The sequence below is a fragment of the Gallus gallus genome, chromosome 2 (genome assembly GCF_016699485.2).
Source record: "Gallus gallus isolate bGalGal1 chromosome 2, bGalGal1.mat.broiler.GRCg7b, whole genome shotgun sequence".
NCBI classification, from domain to species: domain Eukaryota; kingdom Metazoa; phylum Chordata; class Aves; order Galliformes; family Phasianidae; genus Gallus; species Gallus gallus.
In genome coordinates, this window is record NC_052533.1 from 75,819,261 (window position 1) to 75,834,927 (window position 15,667).

General features: G+C 40.2%; 1 protein-coding gene across 2 annotated transcripts in view; it reads left to right on the forward strand.

The window, feature by feature from the left end:
- Positions 1 to 15,667, forward strand: part of ANKH (ANKH inorganic pyrophosphate transport regulator) — a 100,325-nt gene that overhangs the window by 9,149 nt on the left and 75,509 nt on the right. The gene's annotated exons all lie outside the window — the stretch shown is intronic.

Genomic DNA, 15,667 nt, shown 5'->3' on the forward strand with positions numbered 1-15,667 from the left:
GTACCTTGAAAGACAGTAGTCTTTTCAATTCACTACTGTGGTTCATTTGCTTTGCCTTGTTGTCTCTTAGATACTGAAACAGTTTAGTTACACGGGCATCCTATCTGCTCACAGGTAGCTACCAATCTCTGACTTGAGCAGGCAGGGGCATCATACAAAGGCCCTGTGCACATGGATTTCCCAGTTAATTTGCTGGCAGCAGGGGGACGGCAGGGCTCAGAGCCCTTGTTCCAGCCTCAGCCTCTGGGAGGGATGTGTGGATAAGCATATCTCTCCTTGTTTTCCTGCCCTTCAAACTCTTACCTTCCTTGAGGGATCACATCATGATTGTTTCAGACAGTCAGTTCATTTGGCCCTTTCCCTGTTATTAACTTTCGTAACTTACTCCATCAACCCACCCCACTACCTCACCCACTCTGGCATTCTGGAAATGACTTGGAACACTTGAGTTACACGCAATCCACTGACCATAGCCCAAGAGGCTGCTTAAGGAGAGGAGTTAAAACCTGCTGCCAGTGGTAGCAGGAAGAACTGAATGCACGTGGGATGTGCTTGGGAGAATTGTTGGTTTCCCTCATTCACTAGCGCCAGTGCACTGTCTGTAGGCTGCCCCACAGTTGGTGGGGAACAAATCTTCCCTTCTCAGTGTATGGATCATCTTCTCTATCAAATTTTAATTTTGCCATCTCTTGCTCATACTATTTTTGAAGCCCATTAAAATAACCTCAGTTTTTACAGTCACAGAAGTATTTCTGGCCATCTTACTCTGCTCTTCAATAGTACAGAATGACTGATAACATGTAGCCACAAATCTGCTATGGCAGCATGATCAGCTTTCCTATGTTTATGTTGAGTCATGACAGTTTCACAGCCTGAAGCATTTTCTTTAGAAGAGAAAGGAAGTTCAAACCATAAAACATTTTTAAGATCCACAAAAACCTTTCTGTTTGCTCCAGGTAAATATATTTCTCAATTGCTTCCCTAATACAAAAGATAAATGCGTATAAACATGTACATAGAGTCTTATTTGTGAGCATGAGAAGAGAATGCTTTTACAGCTAAATGGTTCACTGAGTGGTGCTAAGTACTCCGCTGATTACTCACTACCTTGCATGTGAGGCCAGGTGATTACAGAAAGGACAAAAGCTGCATGTGGAACTACCTAGGTATTTTCATGTGTTCATGGTTGCCTCCTGTAGTTTGAGACATCTCTGGTTATATGCTACTGTGGTGGTTGCATGTGCAAATGTAGCTTTATTTTTGAATAATTGATTTTCTACGTGAACCTCATCTTCTTGAAATACAACCTTGAAGCACTCCTGATCACGTCACTGCTGTTCTTTACATACTTGTGGGCAGTCATTTTGCTTCAGAGCTTTTTATTTCAAAGCATGAAAGCATGACGACCTTTCAGCATTCATTGGCTTTTTCTTGTGTGAGCTTTCTGAGATACAGTCAACGGTCTACTGGTTAGGACACGCTCCAGCATTCTAATCATCTTTGGAAGAGCTTTCTTCAGCAATGCCTTCTGGATTTGATATAAGCAGTGTTTGGTTGTTTTGTTTTGTTTTGTTTTTTCTTCTGATACTTTTCAGTGGCCAACATTTCTCTCTTCAATAAATGTATGAGAAAACACAGCAGATAGTCTGCTTGACACTTTCTTATACTAGAGTTGACCTATTGGTGAGCTTTGAATCACTGTCCAGAAACGACCAGTGCAGCTGTAGGCTAGCTTCTCCAATTCATAGTGTCCCTTTTTTGTCACCTGCAATCTCCAGCCTCCTTATGAGCAGTTGCATCACCAAAGACATCATAGCTAGGAAAGGCACAATCCTTTCCTCAGGACTTAGTGAGGAGAATGTATGTTAAGCTGCACATTTGTGACTTGAGCTCCATTGGTTCACTCAGGCTTGCAGTAATCTGCAAACATGGGTTCTTCTGTATTGAATATATCCACTGATTTAAACGTGGAAATGTGGCAAGTGGTTAAAGAGAGGTCTAGGTTAAGGCGGAATCTACAGGAAAGGAAAAAGCCTGGCAACTTTTGCTTTAGCAGTACCAGCACATCCCAGAAGTGTGTAACAAATGCCTGTCTCAAGTCACGAGAGCTTTTCACCTCAAAAGAAAAACTAAGATAACTCCATACCATGTGGCTGTGGGGCCATACTTTCATGACTGATATCTTGCTGAATAACAGACATTTTTTCCTCCTTCATTCCACTGTAAGTTTAAAGTAGACAAAGCCAGTATAAACTTAGCTTAACAAGAAGGCAGTTGGCTTCTCTATGACCACTATAGAGAAGAATGTTAAGCAATACAAGTTCAACTGGTGATAAAGGATAATCTGCCCCGAACCGTAGAAATACATGGAAAGAAAATCATGACTCACTACTATCCCTGACCTTTCTTCAAGTGCAGATAATTATAGTAGTTGCACCCCAAAAGAAACCGTTATATATCAATAGTGATATCTAGAAGAGTTTGCCTTACCTCTTGAGAACTCTTGAGTATGAGCTGTATGGCTCATAAGAATGTAGAGAAATAAGTAAATTGCCCATGCATGTCTACAGCTGGAAGAATAAAGAGTGTTTTAAGGTTTTTTTTAGTCTTAACAGGCTTATAGCATTAGGGACTCTAAACACTTTGCTGTTGACACAGGGTAGGGGGGAGTGATATGCAAACAGCTTGGAATGATTACAAAGAAAGAAAGATTAGTAGCCATTTTGCAAGAGGTTATTAGTGCACCTTCTAGGAGTTACTTTCAAAGACAGCTCCAAGCTTTATCATCTCTCATTTGCTCTCCGTAAGGAGTAGTGCCTCTGTCTCATGACATTTAGTATCAAATACCTCTACACGTCCTTCTGTTTTGGCTAGATAAGATTCTGTAAGACTCAAGTCTACTGTGTCTGTCCCTTTGCTTCATGATTCCTGTGTGAAAGCAAGAAAACATCTCATTGAGAAACAGGATATAAAAATAAGGAGCCCTGCATATCACTCAGTCCTTTTTTTCTCTTCCACTGCATGGTGTTGCACCAATGAAGCACAAGTAGCCATCTGCAGCCTGCCAAGTTGAACCCAAGAGGACCTACCATCATCAGTTTAAGCCTTTACTACACATTTTGGCCTCTTTATTTGCTTACACATATTTATGTAAAAGTGACTGTGTGTCACATCGTCTCCCGCTGAGCCCGCCAGCAGGTCCTGCGCCGCACTGACTCCAACTCTGGACAGCTCCTGAGCTCCTCAGCTGTCACTCCTTTCCATAGCGTCATTGACTCACACCCTAGTCTCCAGAACTGTCTGTAATGTTTAGGGACCTGCTAACCTGCTGTCATCTCATAAATCTAATCTTCCTTTCCTGTGTCTTTACCAAGGGCATCCCTCAGAGTATGTTCCCTTAGCGTTTGCAGGCAAACCGCCACCGTGGTAATGACAGCAAGGTTCCCATTGCTAAGCCCCCTGTAAATGAGAGGCCCAGCTCCACAAGAGGAATGCTTAACTTGACATCTTCTTGATACTTGTATGCTTTGATTTTAGGCCCAAGCTAAGCACATGCACTGATATTTATCTCATATGAGGCAGTAAGGCTTCAAGTTAAGAATGTGTGCTTTGCGAAGTTACGGGACTTTGTAGCAGTCTATACTTGCCTCTTCTTGCTCCTGCAAACATACAGTTGTGGTGCCAGGAAACCTGCTGTCTGGCTAACTTTCTTCCTCCTTCCCATTCCACTGTGCCCAAGTCAGCTTTGGGTCAGTGTTGTTCAGAGTCTTTCTCTCTCCTAGCTGGCATGTTGCAGTGCTGCTGGCAAGATATGGATGTGGCTGCTCTGCCGCTGCCAGTGACCTGTGGCTCCCTCTTGTCCTCACCCCACTTGCTTGTTTTAGATTCCTGCTCAGCACAATGCTGTGTAGGGGTAACAGTAAAATTTTTCTCCCTTCACACTAGCATCTGATGGCACATGGTGAGTGCCGGCTTTCCTCACTGTTTTTTTAAGATGTTGCATACAAAGGTCAGAGTGATTATTCTCTCACTAAGTCTTAAAGCCAATTTCTGGATCACAGACGAGAATATCATTGCCTGCATTCCTTACATGACTGCTCATCCTGCTGTAGCTGACCAATGATGTTTTCTTACCTGCAAGGTCAGAGATAAAGATGTTGAAGTGCTGAGGGAATCTAATCTCACCAAAGCCCCTTCTGGATCACAGAACCATTCTGCTCTTTGGTGTATTCTCTTAAAAGCAATTCTTTTTGGAAGCCTGGGAGAAGCATGTCAAACTCTGTCATTTGTAAATGTCATGAATGTATTGTGTGAGGCATTCCAGATGTTGTGAAGTAGGTGTTCAGGGTAGGTTTCAGAAAAAGATGTATCCATTGTGAACTTGTGCAACAGAATTTCATCTTGAGGGACTTTGGTGATGTTTATAACCATCCTTAACAATATAAATATTTTTAAAATGCTATATATAATTTGATTTCAGACGTTTTCAGGTCATAAGTAAATTAGTAAGCTTGTTCCAAATCGGAGATGAATGACACGATCAGCATTGTGTGAGTCAGACCCATTACCTGTTCTAAATTAAACTTGTCCTGAGCCAAGATTGATCTTAAGACTGTGAAAATCTCCCCACTTCACAGAAGCTGATGACATTTCTAGTTCTGTAGTGAAGAAAAAGTATAGCAGAACTGCTGAGGACAGTAAAGAAGCAACAAGCCAACTAGCGTGCAGAAAAGAACGAAAACATTCAACAAGAAGTAAATACTCTGAATAAAAAAGTTACTGAAATAACAGCTTCAGGGGATAGATTTTTTGGCTTGTCTAGCACTCCCAAGAGTTCAGATTGTAGATTTCTATGTTTACCGATGTAGGTTCATCTCCTAATGAAAATGAATGGTTGTTTCTCTACCGAGGCACTGCAAACTGAAATATCACAGCAGAGGGCTTCTGTTCTCTGGAAGAAGAAAGAAGCATATGAAATACACAGGGATGACATAAAGGGGAGAAAATTGGAAAGCTTGGAGGATTTATCTGATGGCCTCCCAGCAGAGATAAAAAAAAATAAATATTAATATATGAGTCAACTGAGATTTCATCTGGGATACTTTGCACAGTTCTGGCTAGACATACTTAAAGCAGTTCAATTGAATCTTGAAGCTTGTTCAGAAGATCAGGGGGGGAAAAAAAACAACAGCAAAACAAAACCCTCCAACAATTAGTTTCTCCGTTTCTTATTATCTTATCTAGGAAGGAGAAGCTGAAAGAACTTGATTTCTGTATCCCAGAAAAGATGATCAGAGCATGAATAAGGTTGTTCTTTGGGGGTAGATAAGGTAGGTGTTTGCCTAACCACAGACAAGAGCAAGCTGAGTGGCAGCATTTGAGTGTAAACAGACAGGGAGTACTTTAATGCTGGAAATGAGGAAGGCTTCAGGCTACCAAAAGAATGAGGGCTCTGGACCGATCAGGGACAGGCAAACTGAACCACATGGTTTTAAGTTTGAGTTAATGAAAGCCATTCTGTTGCACGTGTCCCAGGAGCACAGCAAAGAACTGAAGCCTACACTCTTGGAAGAGAGAAAGAAGAACTTGGTACAGACAACTATCATTTTATATATATCTATCTCCGGTATATGATCTATATATATTTAAAAGAAGAGAATCCTTTAGTGGAGTTTCAAGAAATCAGATGCTCTGACTTTAGCTTATGCTGTTGTAGTCATTACCTAAGAGAACCTGCCAGTTCAGTTTAAGCCCTAATTTTGAAGGCTTTTTTTTTTATAGCATATTTTTAAAATCTAGCTGAATATGCAGCAGTTCTAAAATACTGTTTTTTAATGCCTCTTTTTTTTTTTTTTTTTTAAGAAGAAATAATTGCTTACAAGAGATCCACACAAAACCACTAGCTGTTCTGGAGGAACAGCAGTTAATTAGGATGCATGGTTCCCGGAAACATGAGATGTCCCCTCACCCAGAGCTGTGGAGGCAGGGCTGCTGCTTCTGCTGCACTGACATTACTGCTGGTGCTGGCACGGGTGAACAAATGAAGCTCTGTTCATTTTGTGCTCCAGCAGAATGAGTGTGGGGGTGGGGGGTGACAGGAGAGAGATGAGCTTGAGGATGGAGGCTGCTCAATCACATGAGGAAAAATATAATGAGAGAAGACAACAGAGATTCAAGTTCATAAAGAAGGATTTTCAAAGATAACATGTTAAACAAAATTTGCAAGGGTTTAGCAATGCCCTTTTATCACTGCTCACAGGGTAGCTTATCTGTTCATTTCTTCTATTTTGCATGCTAATGGTAAATCAAAGCCGAGCTTCAGTGTTTGCTTTGTCATTGCCATTGAGCCTGATTTAGAATAATCTCAAAACATGAAATACCTTCCCATTTTCTCTTTGCTTACGTGTTCTCCCAGCATTCCAAATAGCAGACAAGCATTCTGGCTTGAAAATCCTTTTAAACATTGCTGCTATAGCATATTCTTAGTAATATTCAGAAGTGCCTAAGGAACACTGAAGGGGAAAGCATGGAGTCTACACTAAGAAAGAATTGCTTAACTCCCTTAGGGCACTTTGAAAATCACAGTCTGTTTATTTCCATCCATTTGAATTATGCTGCTTTAGTCCTTCTGAAAGCAAAGCAACCACAATTACACTAATGACATATTACAAGAAAAATATCTATCACAAGCTCTATATGATGCAGTAGCTTGAGAAATGTGACATTTTAGAAACAAGGGTATTAAATATGCTGGTGTCTGCATAAACGCATTGACCAAGAAGCTCTAGTTATGTCGCTCTAGTTAATTAAAAATGAGCTCTTAAAATGATTTTATGATGTGAGTGGAACAGGGTATCCTGTAAGAAGAGCAAATGATGATGATTACTTCTGTGTCTCAGAAGCTTAGCACTCTCATCTGGCTGAATCAAGATTGAGGGAAAAGGAAATTGTATTTGGTTAGGGTGTTTCTGTATTGTTTTTATCTGTATCACGTATTTCTGATTGTCAGAGTGCTGACTGAGCACTCTGCTTACAGTGAAGAGAAGCAAGCAGACAGAGCATCAGGAACATAGTATCTGCTTCAGCCTTCTGACCACTCTGCCCCTGCTCCATGTCCAACACTGCCAAAGAGGAACAGCCAGGGAGAGGGCAAGGCAACAGTTTTGTCTGAGTCTGCCTTCCATGGTACAAGTAGAGATGTGAATCCTTCTGCCACTCTTGTTCTCAAGCACTTTTTTCAAGTCCCATGCTTTTCTGATTGTGAAGAAACGTTTGTATTGCAGGACTGGCAGTAGGCCCTGGCCTATGTGCAGGGGGACTGGATGTGTACAACGAAGAGAGGATTCCCGTCCCCAAAATACACTGGGATTAATTAGTGTTGGCACTTATAAGGTCTTTACAAAGTAGTAGCCTTTGTCTCCAACTATCCCCAGCTCTGGATGTCTCAGAATGAGGCTGTAATCCTTACAGTGCACTCAGTTGTGCATATTCCGTCCCACCGGGGACAATACCTGATCCAGCTACATTCAGCTTGTGTCCACATGAGACATGAAGGCTATTGACCTTTACATTTTTGTTAATCAGAGCAGAGTTCATTCTTCCACAAATAGAGTGGCAGGTCTGTTTACTGTACTGTTTACATCCTAGACTCGGTAAAGTTTAAGTCTTTCTACAGTGTGGCTGTGCTCTTTTCATTTCTAATGATCATTCTTCATTGCTAGAGTGCATGCATGGGAAAAATGGTGCAGGTTGGGTATTTTCCTGAATATGTGCCCCTCACTGAGAGGGGCACTGTGCCCCCAAAAGCCATAGGTAGATAGAAGACTCCTTAGAATTTGGAGAAAATGTTTTTGGTTTTTTTTTTCAGTCTTTAAAGATTGTGATCTTTTTAATTCACTGTTGATAGGGAGTTAGAAATATGCTGTATCATTGTTAACTAAGCAGAATAAAGACTGTCTGCAAATAGAAATTGATGCCGCTGGTGCAAAGAGGTTTCAGCCACTGAAACTATGAAATCATCAGGAATAATCTGCTGTAGGAACGTGAATATTGTGCACTATGATGAGCTTCCAGACTGCAGAGAAGCAAAGGTATAGGAGAAAGGATGAAGAGAAATATCACATGACATAAAAGCAGCTCCAGTTCTTACAGGCTCACTGGAAAATTGTGGCAATCTGTAATGTCTGATACCCCCAGAAAAAAATACCTCAAGATCCATGATAAATAAATGCAGTCCTAATCCAGAACAATCCGTAGAGTTTCCATGCGCTTGGTGGGAACTTCTTGCACATTAGCATTGAAGCCATGCAAAAACATGACCTTGAAAGTGAACAGGAGGAGGAGATTTTAGAAAGGATAACTTATCTTGTTAATGACACCGAAGAATAAGACACACAGGAGAAACCCAATAGCATCAGCTGTAAAGGTCTCGTTACCGCTGTCAAGGATGAAAAAGAAGGCCTTTAAGAAAGAGAGGCAATAAATTTGCTTTCCAACTCCTTTATCACCCATTACATAGAAAGCCTGAGGGAGTGACATCTTACAATTGGAAAGAGCCTTAATGACCCAAAACTCAGCCCAGATCTTGGAACAAAAGCTATAGTCATCACATTTCTTTGCTTTCAGGACAAAGAACTTATTATGTAAAAAGCAGAATAAAACTCAAGAGCTCGGGATATGCCAATAAGCAAATCTTTCTTCACTCAGACAAGAAAAAAGAAAAGATCAGGCAAGAGGAACAAATGCAAGTCTTCAAACAGCAGTCTGTTAGCCAGTCAGACCACTGTGGATTTAGGATGAAGGTCCACCATTTTTCACCTACAGGGAATTAGGCCATCTGTTCCCCTTACGTTTTCATTTGTATAATCAAAGCCATTGGCTCTGACAGTTCTACATCTTCTTGCGGAAGCTTGTGCTATTGTAAGAGCCAGTGCTCTAGTAAGAGCCAGGGAGTTGTAATTCTTCATATAACACGGTTCAACTTCACTTACTTCCAATAGTGTAGAGTTGAAATTGTTACCAAGTGCTTATTGCATATTAATAGTGTTTCAGAAAAAAAAGGGAGATAAAAGAATAGAGACGCTGGTATTTGAAATACCTGTCTTTGTATTACTGCCTTAAAAATACCTTTGTCTTGTACTAACACTGTTACCAGGTCCTTTTTTGCCACAGACCAAGAACTCAGTAATGAAAAGGAAAGAAGCCAGCACTCACCAGAAAAAAAAAGGCAGCAGCAATGTGTGAAAAGGCATCTTTACTAATTAACTGTTACCAGATCATCCTAATGGGACTGTGGGATGTCAGTCATAGAAAACAATAACAAAATCGCACAGATTTTAATGAAAGTAACAAGACAAGGCAAAGGAAGTGTTTTTACTGCTCTAATAGACTGATCTTCATAATAGAAGTTTACCTCTGTGGAGAAATCATTATCACTATGATAAGACGCACAGCTCTTGGGAAACAAACGCATCTGCTGTCACTGGGTCTCCAAGATGTGCTGGCTGCCAGATATCCTTCCAAAGAAGTTGGTTTTGCCTACTGGTGGAACTGGCTCAGTTGTAATTATAAAACTAATATCAGGGACAGAAAACAGGATTAGTCCAGCCAGATTTAGTAGCATGTTGTGAACAAACCTTAGACATCTCCAAATCAGAAAGGCTATGCAAAAGCTGTAGAGAACAAACAGTATCAGTTGCAGTACTGTGTTTCAGAAAAAAAAAAGATTATCGGAAAAAGTTGCTGATGATGAGAAGATATAGCCCTGAACAAATATATAGTCCTATTCAAAGAAGGAAAAATGCCTCTACTGTACAATTGAAGTGATTTACTCAATTCACCACATTTAATAAGTCTCTATTTCAGCTTTTTCCATGGAGTTACAGTATCTGTTAAGTGGTGAGCATGCAGATTTATAGATACCAAAGCAAAGCTTAATGTAAAAATTATTAAGTGTTCTTATGCGTAGGAGAGGATTATTTCATTATGATGTCTTGGTTGACCTGCTGTATCTTGTATCTGGAGAATGTAGACTTTGAGAACAGTGCAGTTTTTGTATTTAAATACAGATTGCTATAGTTCAGTAACAGCATTCTGTATGTTAATGCCATGTTTCATTCTAGATCATATAGGCTGTTGTTTCTTAGTATCTGAAAATCTACTATCATCTTCTATTTAAGAAATACCACAGAACATGTAAATTGCTTTTTTTTTCTTTCTTTCTTTTTTTAATGATAGATAGGTACTGGGTTTCTTTAAGATAGATAGGCACTGGAGCTTTAAAACTTTAATCCCTTACTTACTGTTACAGTCATAGTAAAAAAGATTTATATTCTGCAGTAACCCAAAGAGCCACCTTTTCAACTCAGTTCATTGCTTTGACAGTTTGTGCTTTGCCTGCTAGCAAACACCTGCCTCCAATTTCTATGCAAATGCTCTTGATCACATGTATCTGAGTCATGCTTCTTTTGGAAACATATGTAATGAATTCTCTAAATATCAAGCTGACTTAGCATTCCACTGAACTGCCACTTATTCACTGCTTCCTTTAGTTGGGTAGCGCTCTTCTCAGTGAGTTAGGGTGTTGCTGTAGTCTCAGTGTAGATGTTAGCTCTCCAGTAATTCGCAGCTGTGTGGTCAGTACCATTGAAAACAAAATGTGAATAAAATACATGTCTCAGGCTACCTCACAGTCCTAAGGCAATTCCCTTTTCCATAAGAAACATCTCTGCCCTGCCAGATCTGAGGACTTCTTATTCAATAACATCTGATTTTCTCTCCTTCCCTTCCACAGCTTGAAAGCACTAGGATGTTCACTTTGTTGACTCACTTGCTCTCACCTTGGTCTCAAACCTGTTCATATCAACTTCATCATATGTGTTTGATGTAGTTCAAAATGTAGTTCATCTGTGAACTGGGGAGCAAGGACAAACAGAGGAGGCACAGTCCCCTCCAGCTGCTTTCTGGTAGAAGTAAGCCTATTAACATTAAAGCTAATTCATGCTTAAATAATTGATTCATTTGATAAATCATCAGCTGAGGAATTAAAAGTTGAGAGACCAGAGTACGTTAAACAGATAGAATGATACTTGTAATTAGCTGCTGAAAGTTTGCCACAATACAGAACTCCATTTTCAGATTTATCTTATGTTAGTAACTTACTGTCACTGCTTAGAATCATGTAATCATAGAATGGCTTGAATAGGAAGGGACCTTAATGACCATTGAGCTCCAACCCCGTGCCATGGGTAGGGCTGCCACCCATCGGGTCAGGCTGCCCAGGGCCCCATCCAACCTGGACTTGAGTGCCTCCAGGTATGGGGCACCCACAGCTTCCCTTGGCAGCTTATGCCAGGGCCTCACCACCTTCTAAGTAAAAAAAAAATTTCTTCCTAATATCTAAACTGAATTTCCCCTCTTTTACTTGAAAGCCATTCCCCCTTGTCCTATCACTATCAGATCATGTAAAAAGTCAGTCTCCCTCCTGTTTATAAGCTCTCTTTAAGTACTGGAAGGCTTCAGTGAGGTCTTCCTGGAGCCTTCTCTTTCCTGGGCATAACAAGCCCAGCTCCCTCAGTCTCTCTTCAGAGTAGAGGTGCTCCAGCCCTCTGATCATCTTCATGTGGGTCCTCTGGACCCACTTCAACAGTTCCATGTATGTCTTGCACTGCAAGCCCCAGGCCTGGACTCAGTACTGCAGGTGGGGCCTCACAAGGGCAGAGCAGAGGGAGACAATCACTTCATCTGCTCTGTCTAGTACCTGGAATTGTACTGTGCCAGTCATTTGCCACTGTGCTCAATTTCTTCCTTCCCATTCAATGAGTATTTAAAAATCAATGGCAATTTGTATGTAAATGCTAAAGATGAGTTGCAGACTGTTATGTAGAAGCAAATGTAGCCAATTGTGTCTATGTAGCAAAATGAAATATGTGTAATGATTTTTCCAACTTTGAACTCTAGGCCATTTTATGTTTCTGGCAGAACGCAGATTCTTGCTAGCAGAATGAGAATGTGTCTGACAACAGAAGGGATCTTTAAAAGTCAGAATGTAAATAAGATATTTTAAACATGCATTGTGAGCTAAGAATGTCATTCTCTCTTTTTTCCCCTTATGTTTCTCTTTATGATTTGTGACAGCCAGCCTCCTGCTGTTCACTGATACACTGAGAACTACTGTCCTTAGCCAGAATTCAAGTCATTGCTTTTGAAACAAAGAAGCAAAATGAATTAAGAAAATGTGCCACTTGGAAACAAGATACTCTACTGTGGATACTCTGGTTAAAGAGCAGAGGCTGTGTCCTGACCTGTAGTGGGCAGAGGCAGTGACCTACTGTGCCACGGCTCAGAGCCATGGGCTGAGTGATGCCCTGATGACCCTCAGAAGGTGCGTTCATGTTGCAGTTGAGGGACTCTTCCGGGCTAAAGAGAAAGCTCACCAAGTAATATGTGAGATAAAACACTATTTCTGCTTCTGTTCCTCTGGTCCTTCCTCTTTATGAGCCTGAATGCTGACTGCTGCAGACTGGAGAAAGGACTTCTCAATTCTGGCTGTTCAGGGCAGATGCAAATTGTGAGCTCCATTTTGGAGGTTATGAACTGTATGTAAAGGCCTTTATCGTACAGAAAGCTCCATTTTATTTGTAGGTCTCATCCCTCCTTCTGCTATCTTAACTACACCTACAGTCCACATTTAGATGAAGTTCCAAGCAGTGATGTTGCAAGGGTGTCCATGGCAGGTGACTAAACTTTGATGGCCCACGGTTATCAGAGAGAACTTATCTTGCTAGCTGTTTTCAGAGAGGAGATTCAGGAGGCAAAGCTATGTCAGTGAATGTTCCTAAATTCTCCAAAGGCTCCAAATTCCCTAGCAAACAGTGATGAAAAGGAAAATTTCCAAATCTGGAAAATGCAAACAGCAATTTTTCTTTTACCTAATTCTGTCTATTTCTTGTGCAATCATAACTGAAACTTGCAAAATCTCTGTGCTGTATCTCAAGCATTATCTGCTCTGTGTTTACAAACCAGGAACAAATACAAAGAAAATGGAAAGCCAAGTAGCTCAACAAAGGTGAATAGTTTTGCTCATGTGAGTCTGTAAAAGTAGGCTTGCAGGGTTGGATGGGATGAGGAATAGCTCTGACTGGAAACTTGGTCCGTGAAGTTCTACTTTATTGTATATTAACAGACTGAATTTACATGAAAGAAATATGTCTTGGGGTTATCATGGAGAGTGAGAAAGATACAGTTCTGGAGGTATCCTAGACCAAGGGGAAATATCCCTTGTCCCCATCCAAGCAGTTTTCTGGCAAACATAAAACTCTGGAAATGTTCTGTGTCATCATGTAATAATTAAAATTAATACATGAAAGTTGACACACTGGACACAAGGGACCTCCGGAGTGACAAGTGGATCCAAATGTGAAGGCCTGTTTTTATATTTATTCTTTTTTTCACATATTGATGTTATCAGTGATTGCCGATACTTCAGAGACAGATTTTAGCTTAGTATTTGTTAATGTGTAAGCTGACGTGTTCAGATAACAAATAATCCTCAACACTTATTGAACCAATGATTAACATGGCTTATGTGGCGGTGGCATCACTTAAAGATGTTCTCGTCTCGTGCCTCTTGTGAAATTTTGTTTAAGGAAACGGAGACATTATCCACACTATTTCTTCCATCTTACCTTAATTTTCATTCCACTGTCTTTGTTTCTTTGGACAAATGGCAGCTGAATTGGAGTTTGAAAGGGAAGGTTCTACATTTACTATCTTAGGGCCCTTAAAACTCAGTCATTCAGTATAAACTCAAAAGTTCAAGCTCCAAGATTATGAAATCATTCTTGCTAGTGAAATGCTTTAAATACTGCCTAAAAGCCACCAATAGGTTCGGTAACTTTGGTTGTATACATTCAAGTGAAGAAAAACACTTGCAATAGTAGCAGTATAACAGTATTCAGAGAGAAGCTCTTAATTTTTAGAGGAAACGAAATTGTGATTATTGATATTTTAGGAAAAATATATGTAGAGATGGTTTTGCAACTAGCACACTTGAAAGAGTGCACTAGGATAAAAGTGGCTTCCTGCCAAATATGTTGTATCTTTACAGTGATTTCAATGGTGGATTAGGTAAATACGTTGAGTAACAGAGCAAGGGGAAGGCAAAGGTCTTTTGCTTGTATGATTGCCAAACTGATTCTGAGTGACAGTGAAGTGACTTAGATATATAGACTTCGTTGTTCCTAAGCATGCATGTTTTAAAGCTAACCTTTTCCCTTCAGGAAGAATACGTGAATAGCTTCACTCTTGCTCCAATAGTATTCTCATTTTTTTTTGTGAGGAGGAAAAGAGGAAAACAAGGTTCATAATTTCACAGTAAGAACGAGAGTTCTCTGCACATGTGGTCCTCTCCATTTTGATACATACAAGCAGATGTCTGTAGTGCTCAACTGACTTCCAAGCAGCTTTATGCATGCCTCAAGATATTATTTTATGGTCAAGCTGAAGACATTCAGTGCCAGTCAAGTGTAGTTGAATGTGACTCAGAGGTAGAGTAGAAAAAGGCACCAGGTATGGTTTATGGATTCACATTTGAGTGTGAGTGTGCCTGTGTCACATCTGGGGCTGCTAAAATGCATGTTTTGTCCAACATGATCTGTAGTGAGTTTTACTAAGGTGATTTTATATTTTTCTACATGGCTTTTCCTTCAATACTTCCTACTCATCTGTGCTTCTGTTTGCCTTCCTTCAGCACCTTCATCTACCTCTCACCTACTTTCCTAATTTCCTTGAGTAAAGGACTATTTTACAAACTGCTGGCTTGCCAGTGCTCTGACCTACTCATCTGCAATAGCTAACCTATCTAATGTCTTTAGTTCATGAATCATGTCTGGAATTCACGACAGACATCCATTTCATTTCAGTGAAATTAATTTCACCATCTTCTGTGACTAGACCCTGGAAAAGTCAAATGGCCTTTGCTTTCCTCTTTCCTTTTTGCATTTCTTATCTTTTAGTTTTCCTTTAATCTGCATTACAGGTCACCACTATTTTCCTTTGTTAGTTTTCTTCTCCAGTTTTATTAGTTCATCTTCTGTTTAACCATCTGTTATCTTTGTCTCCTCTTTTAACATTTTCTTGTGTAATTATACCTCAGAATGCACAGGCATTCTTATTGGTGATTTTTAATGACAGCATCTGATCTCAGCCTGCTATGCAATAAACGCAGCATCTGCTCATTCAAATCTACACCAATTCTGTATTTATTACCTCCTCTAAGACATGAATTCTTTCTTGAAATGGTTATCAAGGGAGAAAAGGGATGGAGTGAGACAATCAGTAGGAAAAACACATCAAAATTAACATATTATTTTGCATCATGTCCCATGTGCCATTCGTATCTTTTTTGGCATATACAAAAACTGCCCAGGATACATCACTACCTTGCATTCTATCCAGCTGTTTTCCTGTACAGTCCTGCTTGCTTTTCTCCTTTCCCTAGCTACAGTATTTGTGTTGACATTGTAATGTAAGAGCCTGGTAACAGAATCCTTTATTTACATATAGAGCAATACATGGCTCTTGCCCATTCCCTGCTCTAGAAGCAAGGTCTTCTGTTGTGTGTGCAATTACTTATACATAAATTGCTCCAAAATTAATGCCTCTTATT